Raw genomic sequence first — 12,761 nt, 5'->3', positions numbered from 1 at the left:
TACACTGGTTATCCTTCACTGATGGTTGCCCTCATAATTTTTCTATAAGAGGAACACCCCCAGGAGCATGAAGTCCCCCTAATGGAACATGGGTAACTCCACATTGCCTGTCCAGTATAGTATCCTGGCCCTGGGAAGTCTCTCTGTGAGAAAAAGAGAGGAAAAAGACTAGACCTTCTCAGCTAATCCTGTCCTTGTAATTTTCTTTTTTAATAAAGCCTAGTCTTTAAACCAATGATTCTGATTCCTCAAGTGTGATTCCTAGACCAGAAGCATTAGCACTAGCAGGGAATTTGTCAGAATTGCAGATACATGGACGTGACTCCACACCAACTCAAATCAGAAACTCTGGGAGTGGAGCTCGGAAATCTACTTTACCAAGCACTCTGTGTAATTCTGGTGTTTGTTAAAATTTGAGAACCACTAAATTCATGCCATGTGATATTGTGGAATTAGACCTGACCCTTTGAACAAGAGCACAGTTTTCCCCATATGGGTCAGGTGCTCAACCCAAGATCAATCAATGTTCAAGTAAAAAGGTTGTATTGTATTAACACAGTGGCTCCCACTGAAACCATATAAATGTAATGTCATCCTCAATCTTACTCCTTTTCTCTACTGGAGGGAGGTGAGAGAAATGTGAACTTAAAGTGGTCTTGTGTACCAGCATCTTCTGTGGTTCTCATGATATTCTTAGCCACAGTGTTGGCATCAAAGAGCTTCAAAGTAAATTTCTGTGTCCAACATCCTAACCAGAGATACCCCTCACAAGCACACTACAATTACAAGGTATGTAATTGTGTGTAAAAATGGTGTGTATAAGACCACAGACATGAATTAAATGCTCCAAAACAAAAGTATCTATACAATTACCTGGCATTACATTTTGTAGTGCTATGTCCTATCCATGATTTCTTGCACTAGCAGCTGCTGAGTAAATCAAGATTGATCTTCTAGGACTGAACATCCTCCACTGTTTAAGTTAAAAATATCAGCTTGTTACCTTTTTTCCTTATTCTTATTACCTTTTAACATTATTCTTATCCTTATGTCCTTTATTCCCTATTCCCATTTCACAGCCAAATCTCTTCTAAGGAATTAAAACTATTAGCCAACATACCAGGTTGGAGGAGGTTTGGGATGGAAGTTGATATCCAAATCTTAACACTCTTTCGCGTCAAAATTCTGAGACTATACATAAAGAGCTGAGAAAAATGAAGCACAGTATTTATTTTATTGCTCAAAGTGCAGAACTCTCTGATAAACTGGATTGAAAAACCAGGCACAGATCTGAGGCTGAATTCTAGCTTCCCCATCAATGGAGGCTGGCCAAGTTCATAGAGCAAATCTCAAACTGAACAGCTTAATCAAAGGCATAGCAGGACTAACTGAAGGCTAGGCTTGATCTCTTAAACTTGAGCATACATTAAAATCTCCTGAAGGATTTATTAAAACACAGATTTCTGGGCCCTGCCCACACAGTGTCTGATTCATCCCTCTGGGATAGGGCCCAAGCATTGGCATTTGTTAAAAGCTCCCAAGTGATGCAGCTGTTGCTTCTAAGAACCCAACTTTGAGAGGTAATGAGCTGTATGGTTTACAGTGTACTTACAGGGAGCAAAGAAAAAAGCTCACTGTATTTGAGTGCAGAAAGTTCCAAAAACAAGTTAGAATCAAGTCAGAAAGGAACTTGCTATGATTTGGGGACACTGAGGGAAACCAGGATATATTACCCCAAAACATGCCTCTATGACATGAAAATTATTTGGGGCTGAAGCAATTAAGATGCAAAAAATTAAAGAAAACGTCTCGGCCGGGCGCGGTGGCTCAAGCCTGTAATCCCAGCACTTTGGGAGGCCGAGAGGGGCGGATCACGAGGTCAGGAGATCGAGACCATCCTGGCTGACACACTGAAACCCCGTCTCTACTAAAAAATACAAAAAACTAGCCGGGCGCGGTGGCGGGCGCCTGTAGTCCCAGCTACTCAGGAGGCTGAGGCAGGAGAATGGCGTGAACCCGGGAGGTGGAGCTTGCAGTGAGCTGAGATCCGGCCACTGCACTCCAGCCTGGGTGACAGAGCGAGACTCCGTCTCAAAAAAAAAAAAAAAAAAGAAAACGACTCTCTGCCTACCCTGTTTTCTGCCTAAAGGAGGGATATAACTTCTCCTTTAGAGGAGATGACACTGGACTCCTAACCCAGAAACAGCACCAGAGGAGTTCGAAAACAAACTTTCCTCTACACTTTCCTCCCATATATTTCCTTTCCCACAGCTTCCCACTCTTAGAAACCTAAAAACCATTTTCCTTTGTTTTGTCATTTTTCTACAAATGTGTTGCTCTTTACTGTACTTGCTACAAAAGCCAGAGCTCTGAGCCGCCACTTTGAGTCACTTTTCCCTGAGCATTATCGTGTGTGGTATCTTCTATGTGCATTAATAAACTCTTTTACTCTTGTTAATATTTTTGTTAAAGCCCCTGCTAAAACCTCTAAAACAGGTAGAGGTTACATTTGTCTTCCCTCCAAAATCTAAAAGTAATTTGGATTATGCATGAAATACAAGTGAGTCAGAGAGGAAAGGAAGTTGGAAGAGAAAAAGCATGAAAGAGTCTACTTCTTTTGGCTAAAGTTGAAACATGGGAAGAAAAAGAGGAGGGTTTCTTCAATATTTCAACAATTTTGGTCACTGTTATTTTCTTGGACCTGAAAGTCTATATTCCCTTTCCACATTTCCCTCTCCCCATGACATCTGCTTCTCAGGCTTCCCCTTTGGATCTTCTCCTACACCTCAAACACCTTCCCAGTATGCAGTCTTTTCAAGGCCTACTGGGATCTAACCACTTTCAGCAGACTTTAGGCAGCAGAGGTCCCTATTTGCTTCAAAGTATTTGTAAAATAAATTTACATGTGCTATGTGTACTTGAAGAAAAAAAATACAATTTACAGCAAAAACAGCTGACTTTTTAATATTCCAACTTTCCAGGAGGAACATTTAAATTAATAGCAGGGAGCAAGACAAAGCTATTACGGCCACTTTTCACTTACATAGCTGGTGTGGGAGGAGGTCATACCTAAGAATAGGATCTCATGAAAGAAAAGAGATAGTCATTACAAAGATCGGGCAAGTGTTACATGTGATTAAAACACCTACATTTGAAGTGTAGAACCCTTGTTTAGTCAAGTAATGTTACGAGGTTTTGAATAAGCAAACATAGAACTGGGTGAAATGTAAGGAAGGGGAAGAAGGAGTTGAACTTCATGAGGAAGCATGAAAACTTAAACGTGGAGGTTGAGGAAGAAGAGCTATGAATAGGTAAGAAGGAAGAGGAGAAAATGAGAGGAGAAGATCTTAGAAACCTAGACGACAGAGCAGTCCACTGGGGGACTGGGGACCTTTTTGGTAGAGGGAGGTCTAATATTCAATATTAAGCCACTGGTTCTTCTGGGATATAACCTCCCTGTATTTCTTCCAAGGCTCGTGAAAAAATTTGATGCAACTGCCTCACTTATGATGCAATGGAAAAAGAAAAGTTCTGCGTTATCATATGGCAACAACTGACTAGCACTTGGTAGCAACTAAACCAACCCTATCCTGCCTTTAAATGGCACCCGTCCTGATAGTTCCCACTGTTCCATCCCTATGTGGATTGACACAGGGCTAAGAGGAGCGACAGCCACTGCATGCAAGACCTGAGTCACAAAGCAAAAGAAAGTACTGAGGAAATAAGCCCTGAGGTTTGGTGGGGATTCGGGAGAAGGCACTGTATTCCCAGTGGAAAGGGAAATAGTGCCATTTTATTTAGACAGTAAAGAATTGTAAGTACTAAAGGACTCCACAAGAATGAAGAAATCAGGAAAATATGGGCAGCTGATCCTTGAGTTGTATTAATCCAAATTGGTTGCCCTTGAATCCTCAGTCTTCATTCCTGAAGCACTATGCAGATTTAGAGAATCTATTTGAACTTTTTCCTTCCCATTCTATCTTTACCTAGTTTACTTGCAAGCTTTGACTGGGGAAACACCCAAAGTCTTGTATCATTTCTCTTTACAGATGTTGTTGGGACAGGTCATTCTTCTTCCTATGTAGTTATGCATATGCAAAGGTTAGTGTACCAGGTGGCTTTGCAGCATAAGTTAATTGTAAATCCTGCTCATTCCTTAAGTTTGACCTGATCCTCCAACCTTGTAGTGTTTCCCCCCCCCCATACACCCAGTTCTGTGATTGGCCTACAGACCACATGTCTACTAAGTATCAGAAATAGAGTTCAAAGATCAAACTAGATGATTTGTCTATGCTCAAACCAGATGGATCTTGTTTAGTCAGCCCACAAAGTTTGTAAAAAATAAATAAGCCAACATGTATATATCAAAAGACTAACATAAAAATTCTGATTTCTTGTTTCTTTAGAAAAGTCAGATCTGGCAAACTTTCAATGGAACATACACTGCTCATTTGCCTCAACTGACCCACCTTGCCTCTTTAGTTTACCTGCCTGGCAAGCCATTTGAGTTTTGTGCACTGAGCCGATGTCTGTTCAAACAATTCTCATTATGGAAAATGGTGTGTCTTAAAAGGCAGCCAAAACTATTACCAGAGTGTTCAATTGCTAGAAAGTTTTTCCTTGTACTGAATAAAACTCTATTTCCATGAAACTTAAATTGAATTTACCAAATGTCCACCTTCTGGTCTTGGATTTACCTCCCAAATCTAAATGGCATTCCTTTAATTACTATCAGATAGTCATCAATTTCCCCAAGTCTTCTCCAATCCAGGCTAAACTTCCTAATTATTTTAACCTTTCCACTCATGCCAGTGATTCTCAACCTTTTCTCCTTTCTGATCACTTTCCTCTGGATATTATCTAGACATTAATAACAAAAAAGAATTGCCACCATCCTCTTTGTCATGATGAAATTAATATCCATATTCAATTATATTGAAAAGTCATCACTTCCCCTTTTTTATATTAATATCCATTTTTTATTATTTTGATACATTTGGCTATTACTTGATGCCCTGCCAGAGTAATGCAAATATGCCTCAAAAATTATGACTGTCAGGGACAGAAACTACATTATTTTCATTCTGTTCATTCTGTATCCATAATGGATTCATCATAATGTACTCTCTGAGTGTAATATATAAATAAGCAAGTAAGCACTATTTGTATACTCTTATTTAAAATGAGCTGACAGAGCTAACAATTGACATGAGTAAGGTAAGATAAAATAAGGAGGATTGTGTGCACACACATGTGTGTGTGTTTGTGTATAAGTGGAAAAGCATCTACCTACCTTCTTCTGTAATTTTTATAGACATATAGGAAAATTAAATGTTAGAGCCTTACACGAGCTTAGATAAACTAGGAAAATGACAGCTTGAAAGTATGAGTGACCTTCCCGTGGTCACAGAGATAATTACTAACAGAAGCAGACCTAGAATCCAGGTTTCTTGGCTCCTGTTGCCTCTTTCCAACCTACAAATATTTGTTTCTAATATCCTTCTAGTAGTTTCTCAAGGTAAACATACATTTAATGCACCTTTCAGTATTTTATGGGTTCAGAGACTTAAAATCTGAAAGAAATTAAATTGAACCTCTTAAGAATTAGCTTCATACAAGTAAGGATTTAAATCAAAATCTAACAAATCATCCTCATCCATCCAATGTTCAAAAGCTCAAAAGAGTAGATGTCACTTTACTGTTAAAGGGTTGAGGTATGGATGAAATTTTAAGTTTATGGTAATAATTTTTGTTGACTGGTGCCCCAATATGTGTATATTAAGCTTAATTCACTGTATCTCATGTGTCAAAAGGTCAAGATGTTGCCCACAGACTAGTGAGTTTTAAACCTCTTTTGAAATTTTCTGTTATTTTTTAAAAATCCTACATAGAATTGCCTAACTTCTACCTAACTAAGGAAGTCATTTCCTAACTGGTGCATCTGAAATGAACATAAATCTTTATTCCAAGCATCTAATGGAGATTTACAGATACCTGGATGAAGAAAACTTCAAGTGACCAATTAAAATATACTTTGAGGTATACAAGTACAAGGCAACACCAAGGAAAAGTAAACTGAATTCCTTGAAAAAACTGATCTTTCAGCTATATATCAGCACCTGAAGCCAAAATAAGATCAATCACTACTACACTAAGTTACTGCATATGGTTTAAGGGCTACAACAGAGACTACAGAAGTTTTCCGTCAACAAGTTGAAAGGCATGATGGGTAGAAGTCAGTGCAATGGCCTCTGTGAGTTACAATAAGGATACCAGCACAGCATTTGATAGACACTGAACATTTTCACTAGGAGCTGGCGCTGACTAACAAAATCCCAAAATCTGAAGAATATTTCTTTGCTCCTGAAAATATAAATTATATTAGTAAGGAATTTTACTTTGCTTACCTGATTTTCTCATCAAAACTATCCATCCTGCTAATCTTGAAATGAAGCCTGATTTAAAGTGAGAATAATTCTTGATTCAAGGTTAATTCCACTGTCATATTTACATTTTTGATGATACAGTTCCAAATCTTGATTTAGACTGAATTAATAATATATCAGGATATTTGCTTAAAAGCAACCATTGCACAATCAACAGAGTAAAAAGGCAGCCCAAAGAATGGGATAAAGTATTTGCAAATTATATATCTTATAAGGAGTTCATATCCAGAATATATAAAGAATGTCTACAATTTAACACAAAACAATCAGATTTTAAAATGGGCAAAGAACTTGAATAGCCATTTCTCCAAAGAAGATAAACAAATGGACAATAAGCACATGAAAATATGCGGAACATCACTAAGCACTAGAGACTTGCAAGTCAAAACCACAAGACACACTTCATACCCATTAGGAGGGCTACTGTTAAAAAGAAAACACAGGAAGTGGCAAATGTTGGTAAAGATGTGGCAAACCTAGAACCTTACGTACTGTTGGTGGGAAAGAAAAATATTACAGCCACTACAGAAAAAATATGTTGATTCCTCAAAAAATTAAAAACATAATCACCATATGATCCAGCAATTCCACTTCTTAATATATACCCAAAGAATTTGAAATCAGGTTGTCAAAGAGATGTTTATATACCCTTGTTCATAGCAGCATTATTGACAATACCAAAAGGTACAAGCAACACACGCATTCATTAAAGGATGAATCGGTAAACAAAATATGGCATGTAAATACAATGAAATATTATCCAGCCTTAAAAAGGAAGGAAATTCTGACACATGCTACAATGTGGATAAACCCTGAGGACATCATGCTAAGTGAAACCAGTCACCAAAAGACAAAAATTGTATCATTCCACTTATATGAGATACTTAGTGTAGCCAAATGTATAGAGACAGAAAATAGAAGTGTTATTGCCAGGGGTCAGAGGGAAGGGATAATGGCAGTTGTTGTTTAATGTCTATAAAGTTCCAGTTTTGCAAAATGAAGACAGTTCTGGAGATTGGTTGCACAACAATGTGAATATACTTAATACTATTGAACCACACACAAAAATAATGAAGATGATAAATTTTATATTGTGTGTATTTTACCACAATTTTTTAAAAAGCAATTATTAGGTTCACTAAAGGCAGAAAATGTTTTTTATTATTATTGCCTATAATGGTAATGATAGTTACCATGAACTGAATTCCTCAGGCTCAATTACATGCATTCTCTCACTGAATTCTCAAAAAAAAAAAAAAAAAAAAAAAGGCCAATAACAGAATTATCATTACTGTTCTCTGTTTACAGGTGAGGAAACTGAAAATTGGAAATTAAATAATCTCATTACATCTGACTCTGAGAGACACTGCAGTTAAAAAAAGAAAAATGCCCTAAAACTTAGTGGAGTAACATGAATCTATAGGTCAGAAAATTGAATAGGCTTTAGAGGGATGGCTTTATCTCTGCATCAAGATGTCTAGTAATTCAGCTAGAAATACTTAAATGTCTAAAGCTAGAATAATCTAGAGACTTATTCATTCACATGCTTGGTATCTGATACGGAGCAGGGACTGACAATTGGAATGACCACATGTAGCCTTTTCACATAGCTTGAGCTTCCTCAAATCATGGCTTCCTCAGGATAGTCAGACTTACAGCCTAGTAGCTAAGGACTCCAAGAGTAAGTATTCCAGCAAATAAGACAAAAGCCATCTAATCTTTTATGACCTAGCCTTTGCAGTCACATAAGGTCGTTTTTGCCATTCTTTATTTGCCAAAACTCACAAGCCTACCTAGATTCAAGGAGAGAAGACCTAGAACCTATGCCTTGATGGCATAAGTGGAATCAAAATGTTTGTGGTCATGTTGTAAAATCATCACAGACTCCAAAGCCCTTATTACAGGACAGTGTGTGATGTTTAGTCCTAGGGCTTCATAGATCATTATCAATGGAGGAAGTAAGGAAGAGTGGGTAGTTGACACATACTTTTACTCTAACAAAGCAGAGTTTAAAAGTGAAATAATATATAACTCAAAGACATTTTCACTTGAACCACAATGCCAACCTAAGAATATTTTAAAACAGTGAATTCATACTAAAGCAAAAAATGTTTACATAATTTTTGTTCTTAATGATAAATGCACTTAAAATAGAGGGAAATCCACAGCAGAGACTGGTCCTGGATTGTTGGCATCTGAGTAACAAAAAGACAAAGAGATGATGGATGGCCATATGTATATTAGCAAGCACAGAACATCATTAATAGCCACTTGCCTGCTTTGAAGGACAACACTGGACTTACACCAAAATCTTGACAAGGAGGAGAGCAGCCGTGCAGGAGCAAGCAGAATCCTCGGGGTTCAGACTGGGCTAGGAGGGTTATAAATAGAGATGCCCCAGACCCCTCAGCAGGCAAAAGTACACCCATCAATAAAACTAAAGATGAGGAGAAGAAACAGTCTGAAAATCCCAGGGGAAGAAAAAAAACAGAAGCCTAGAATAAATGAAGAAAACTCTAAGTTATTCTTCCTCATGAAGAAAGTGATCAAAAGACTTCCTTTCAGTCATAGAAAAGGGAGGTGTAGAGAACATTGTTTTCACGGTCTGCTGATATTTTCTTTAGGACATTAAAAATTGTCTATGAAGCCACATAAATAAAACGAGCCTTTTTTTCACTATCAAAGGAACAATAACACAAAATTAGAGAAGTTGTAATTAGTAATCGAACCCTCTTTAAAATAACAATATAATAATTTTTAAAGCAGGATTAGTTTTTGTCAGTGAAAATGACTAGAAAAATAATTATGGCTTATTTTAAAAATTGTTAAATTCCAGATTATTTTACGGTTTATTTTCCTAGTGGATGTGCCTTAACATTTGTGCTAAGTTGAACTTCTCATATAAAGAAATTAATTTGTTTTTAAGAACTACTCTAATTCAGCCAAGCAATAGGAAGGAGAGAAATGTGAATTGATACACAAAAAATATTGTTTTATCCAGATTTTATTATCTAAAAATCTGTACTGAGTCACTTCAGTAATCCAAGTCACAGTTAACAAAAACAGTACAGTTGTTTATTATAAGGCCTACAAAGTTCTAAAAGATACTGACTCCTGAGTCACCAAAGCAAAGGGAGAAAGGTCAGCTGGTGAAAGGTTATGCAGGGGCGGGGCATGAAATATCAGCCTAAGGCATTTAAGCTTTATTCAATGGGTAAAAGGGAGGCATTGGAAGTATTTGAACAAAATAGTGACATTACAAAAAAAGGCTTGTAGGAAAATTAATCTGGTGTTCAAAGGCAGTCTAGATTTTAATTTGGAATGACTGAAAATCAATGATAAGTCTATTGAAATAAAATCCAGAGTGAAGGGGAAAAGTAAGAAGTAAGTACCTTAACTAGGCTTCGTGATCTTGAAAAGGGAAAATGAGGGATAGGTAAGATCATCTGGGGATGTAGGGGACCAACCATCCCAGTTTGTCTGAGACTGAGAAGCCAGGGGTGTAGGATGCTCAGTGCTTAATCCAGGACAGTCCTAAGCAAATCAGGATGGTTGGTAACCCTAGCTGGATGCTACGAGAAAAGAAAGAAGAATCATTTTTTTATTACAGGGAGTCAGGACTGGGACAATCATTTGAAACTGTCTAAGAGCTAGAACCTTATATTAACCAAATCCTATTTGCAGCCATACTAAATATTTGCCCTGCACCACAAATATGGAATGAAAGGTATGGGCAATGCAAATGAACAGATAACTTCACAGAAGTCTTTGTTATATTTTAGCTACAGAGTAGGGTCCAGCAAGGTAGAAGCCAGAAACATGAATAAGATATATTACAAAAGAAGAAAGAGTAAATGTTAAGCATAGCCTGAAAGGTAAGACAGTACATCAGGGAGTGAAGGCAATGTTGGCTCAAGGCACAAGGTGGAGAGTGCAAGAGCTGAGTATGAGATGGGGAGCTGAGTTAAAGATGAGTGAAGGTGATGAAGCGTCAGGAAATGAGGCTCAGGAAGAAACACATGCAGGGGCCGTCAGGCTCCAAACCTCCACCAACTTGCTGCTGTTCAAAACAGTTTCGACTTTATTAAGGAAGCACTGGAAAGCACTCAGAAGGCTATCGAAATAATTCAGAGTGAGTGAGCATAATTATTATCCCTTATGTTACTTATTTTCACTAGTTCCTCTTTCCTGTTGGTCATTCCACCTTCAGTTAGAACACTGTCCTCCATTCACTGCCTCAATGAGGGATGACAAAACAGAAGAACCGAATGTGGGTAGGATGGAGTATCACTCCACATATTTTTGACTTTGAAATATCTACATATCTGTGGGGAAGGAAAGAGCAAGTTCAAGAGAATATACATGGGGGTGGATGGATGGAAAGGAAGGAAGGAAGGAGGGAGAAAGGGGAGGAGGAAAAGAAAGCAAAAAAAAATGAAGAGACCAATAGATTGATCTAGATCTATAGTCTATAATATACCCAGGGCCTGGGGTTGCAGTTGAGGGAGGAAAGACTGAGGAACTCAGGAGGGAGACAGGCCAATGGATGACATTAGGGGCTCCGTCTCAGATGTGGAAATATCACAATCCCAAAGTCAGTGTCACACCCAGAGACTTCCCAGCCTCCAATAACATGCACATTCTTTCAGGACATGATCTAGCACCACTATGTATGTCTTACTCTAGTCAGAAATCTGGGGCAAGTCCTTGACTACCTTTCTCCCTCCTGCTTTGTCCTAGTCCTGTTGTCCTCTGTCCTAAATAGCTCTTAAATTAGTTACCTTTCTACACTCCCTACTGCCATTACCCTGTTTTACTATTCAGTCCATGCTGGCCTGTGACTTTTGGGTTACAACAACCTACCAGCTGACTCACCAGTCTGCATAACCAATACAGTAGTCTTTCTAATAGGTGGTGCTGATGATTGGCATCAGCAATCAATCTAACCTTAGGTTAGATTGGCTTATTTCATATTTCAGTTTAGTTCACCCATCTGTAAATGACATTTGAAAATAATATCTAACTTACTAGATTGTTCAAAGAACTCTATAAGTTAATACCTGTAAAATGTGTTCACATGGCACTGTGTTAGCCCAGTAGGCGCTAAATGTGAACTATCATCACTGTTGTTATTATATTATTATTATAATTATAAAATGTAAATCTTCTCCCGCCACTCACCTGTCAAAGGCTCAAGTTTGAAATTGACTTAAAAAGACATTTGGATTGAATCTAGCAAAAGGTGGGTTAACTTAAACCAAAGGGGACTCTCTAGGGGCTCAAGGCCAAAAGTGCCCCTTGTCTCACAGGCTCCCAGGGTAAGAGTCTGAGAAGCATTATAACCAAGACAGATACCCTCCATTTTGTTTTTTGGGCTTTTGTTTCATTTTTTTTTTCCTTTTCCCTGACACCGCATTGGTTTTTGTCCCTACTTGTCACTATATCTGTGTCATGCCATCTCAGAAGACTAACTTTGCTGACTTTTCAGGTTTAGGGCAGCAAATGGCTGTCCCAAGATTCCCTACCTGTGTGCTCAATTCAAGCTCCCAGTGGAAACAGTTTTCAACATTTTTGTGCGACTGAAAGTGGTTGGTCATCTTGGTGGAACTGACAGAGAAGAGCTGTAGGAAAGGCAGCGGCCTAATGAATGCATCTATTAATTCTGACTCCAAACTATGCTTCCAACTTTGTCTCCTATCACTTCCCCGCAAAATAGATACAGCAGCCTTCCTGGATTACTCATTTTCCACAATCGCTATCCCATCTGTATGTCTCTTTGCCCTTGCATACACTGCTCCTTCCATCAGAAATCTTCTTACTAACGATTCACAGAGCCAAATTCTTCCTGTCCTTCCAACTCAACCCAAACACTACCACACTGATGATACTTTCACGTCCCATGTACTACAAATGGTTTGCATATTTTGTACATTCTCCAATTACAGCTTCTAACATGTTGTATAAAAGTATCAATTGTATTTTTTCTCTGTGCTTCTTCAGGGCAGGCATTCTCATTTTAAATTCATCTTTTTATTTTCAGTGACTAGACAATTTTTGATTGAACACTTAAATGAAAATTAATTGTAGTTTTTTTATTATAAAATTACATTAATCTAGTCTCCTTAGGAGAAACAATTCGAGCTTATAACAAGCCTAAATTAATAAATATTTTCAAACTAATGTTTTCAGGAAAACACTTCTCAGTATTCACAGTAATGAAACTAAGGCTCATAATTAATTAAAGAATGAGTACTCTGATATATCAGTTTTAATTAATAGAGTCATTAGACATAAGCACATCTGTTTTGTGTTAAT

General features: G+C 37.8%; 1 long non-coding RNA gene across 1 annotated transcript in view; it reads right to left on the bottom strand.

Annotated features, from left to right (window-relative positions):
• Positions 1-12,761, bottom strand: part of LOC112422982 (uncharacterized) — a 196,859-nt gene that overhangs the window by 110,305 nt on the left and 73,793 nt on the right. The gene's annotated exons all lie outside the window — the stretch shown is intronic.

This window comes from Macaca nemestrina, chromosome 14 (genome assembly GCF_043159975.1).
Source record: "Macaca nemestrina isolate mMacNem1 chromosome 14, mMacNem.hap1, whole genome shotgun sequence".
Classification (NCBI taxonomy): Eukaryota; Metazoa; Chordata; class Mammalia; order Primates; family Cercopithecidae; genus Macaca; species Macaca nemestrina.
The sequence above is the reverse complement of the archived record's forward strand: the minus strand, read 5'-3'. Positions and strand labels throughout refer to the sequence as shown.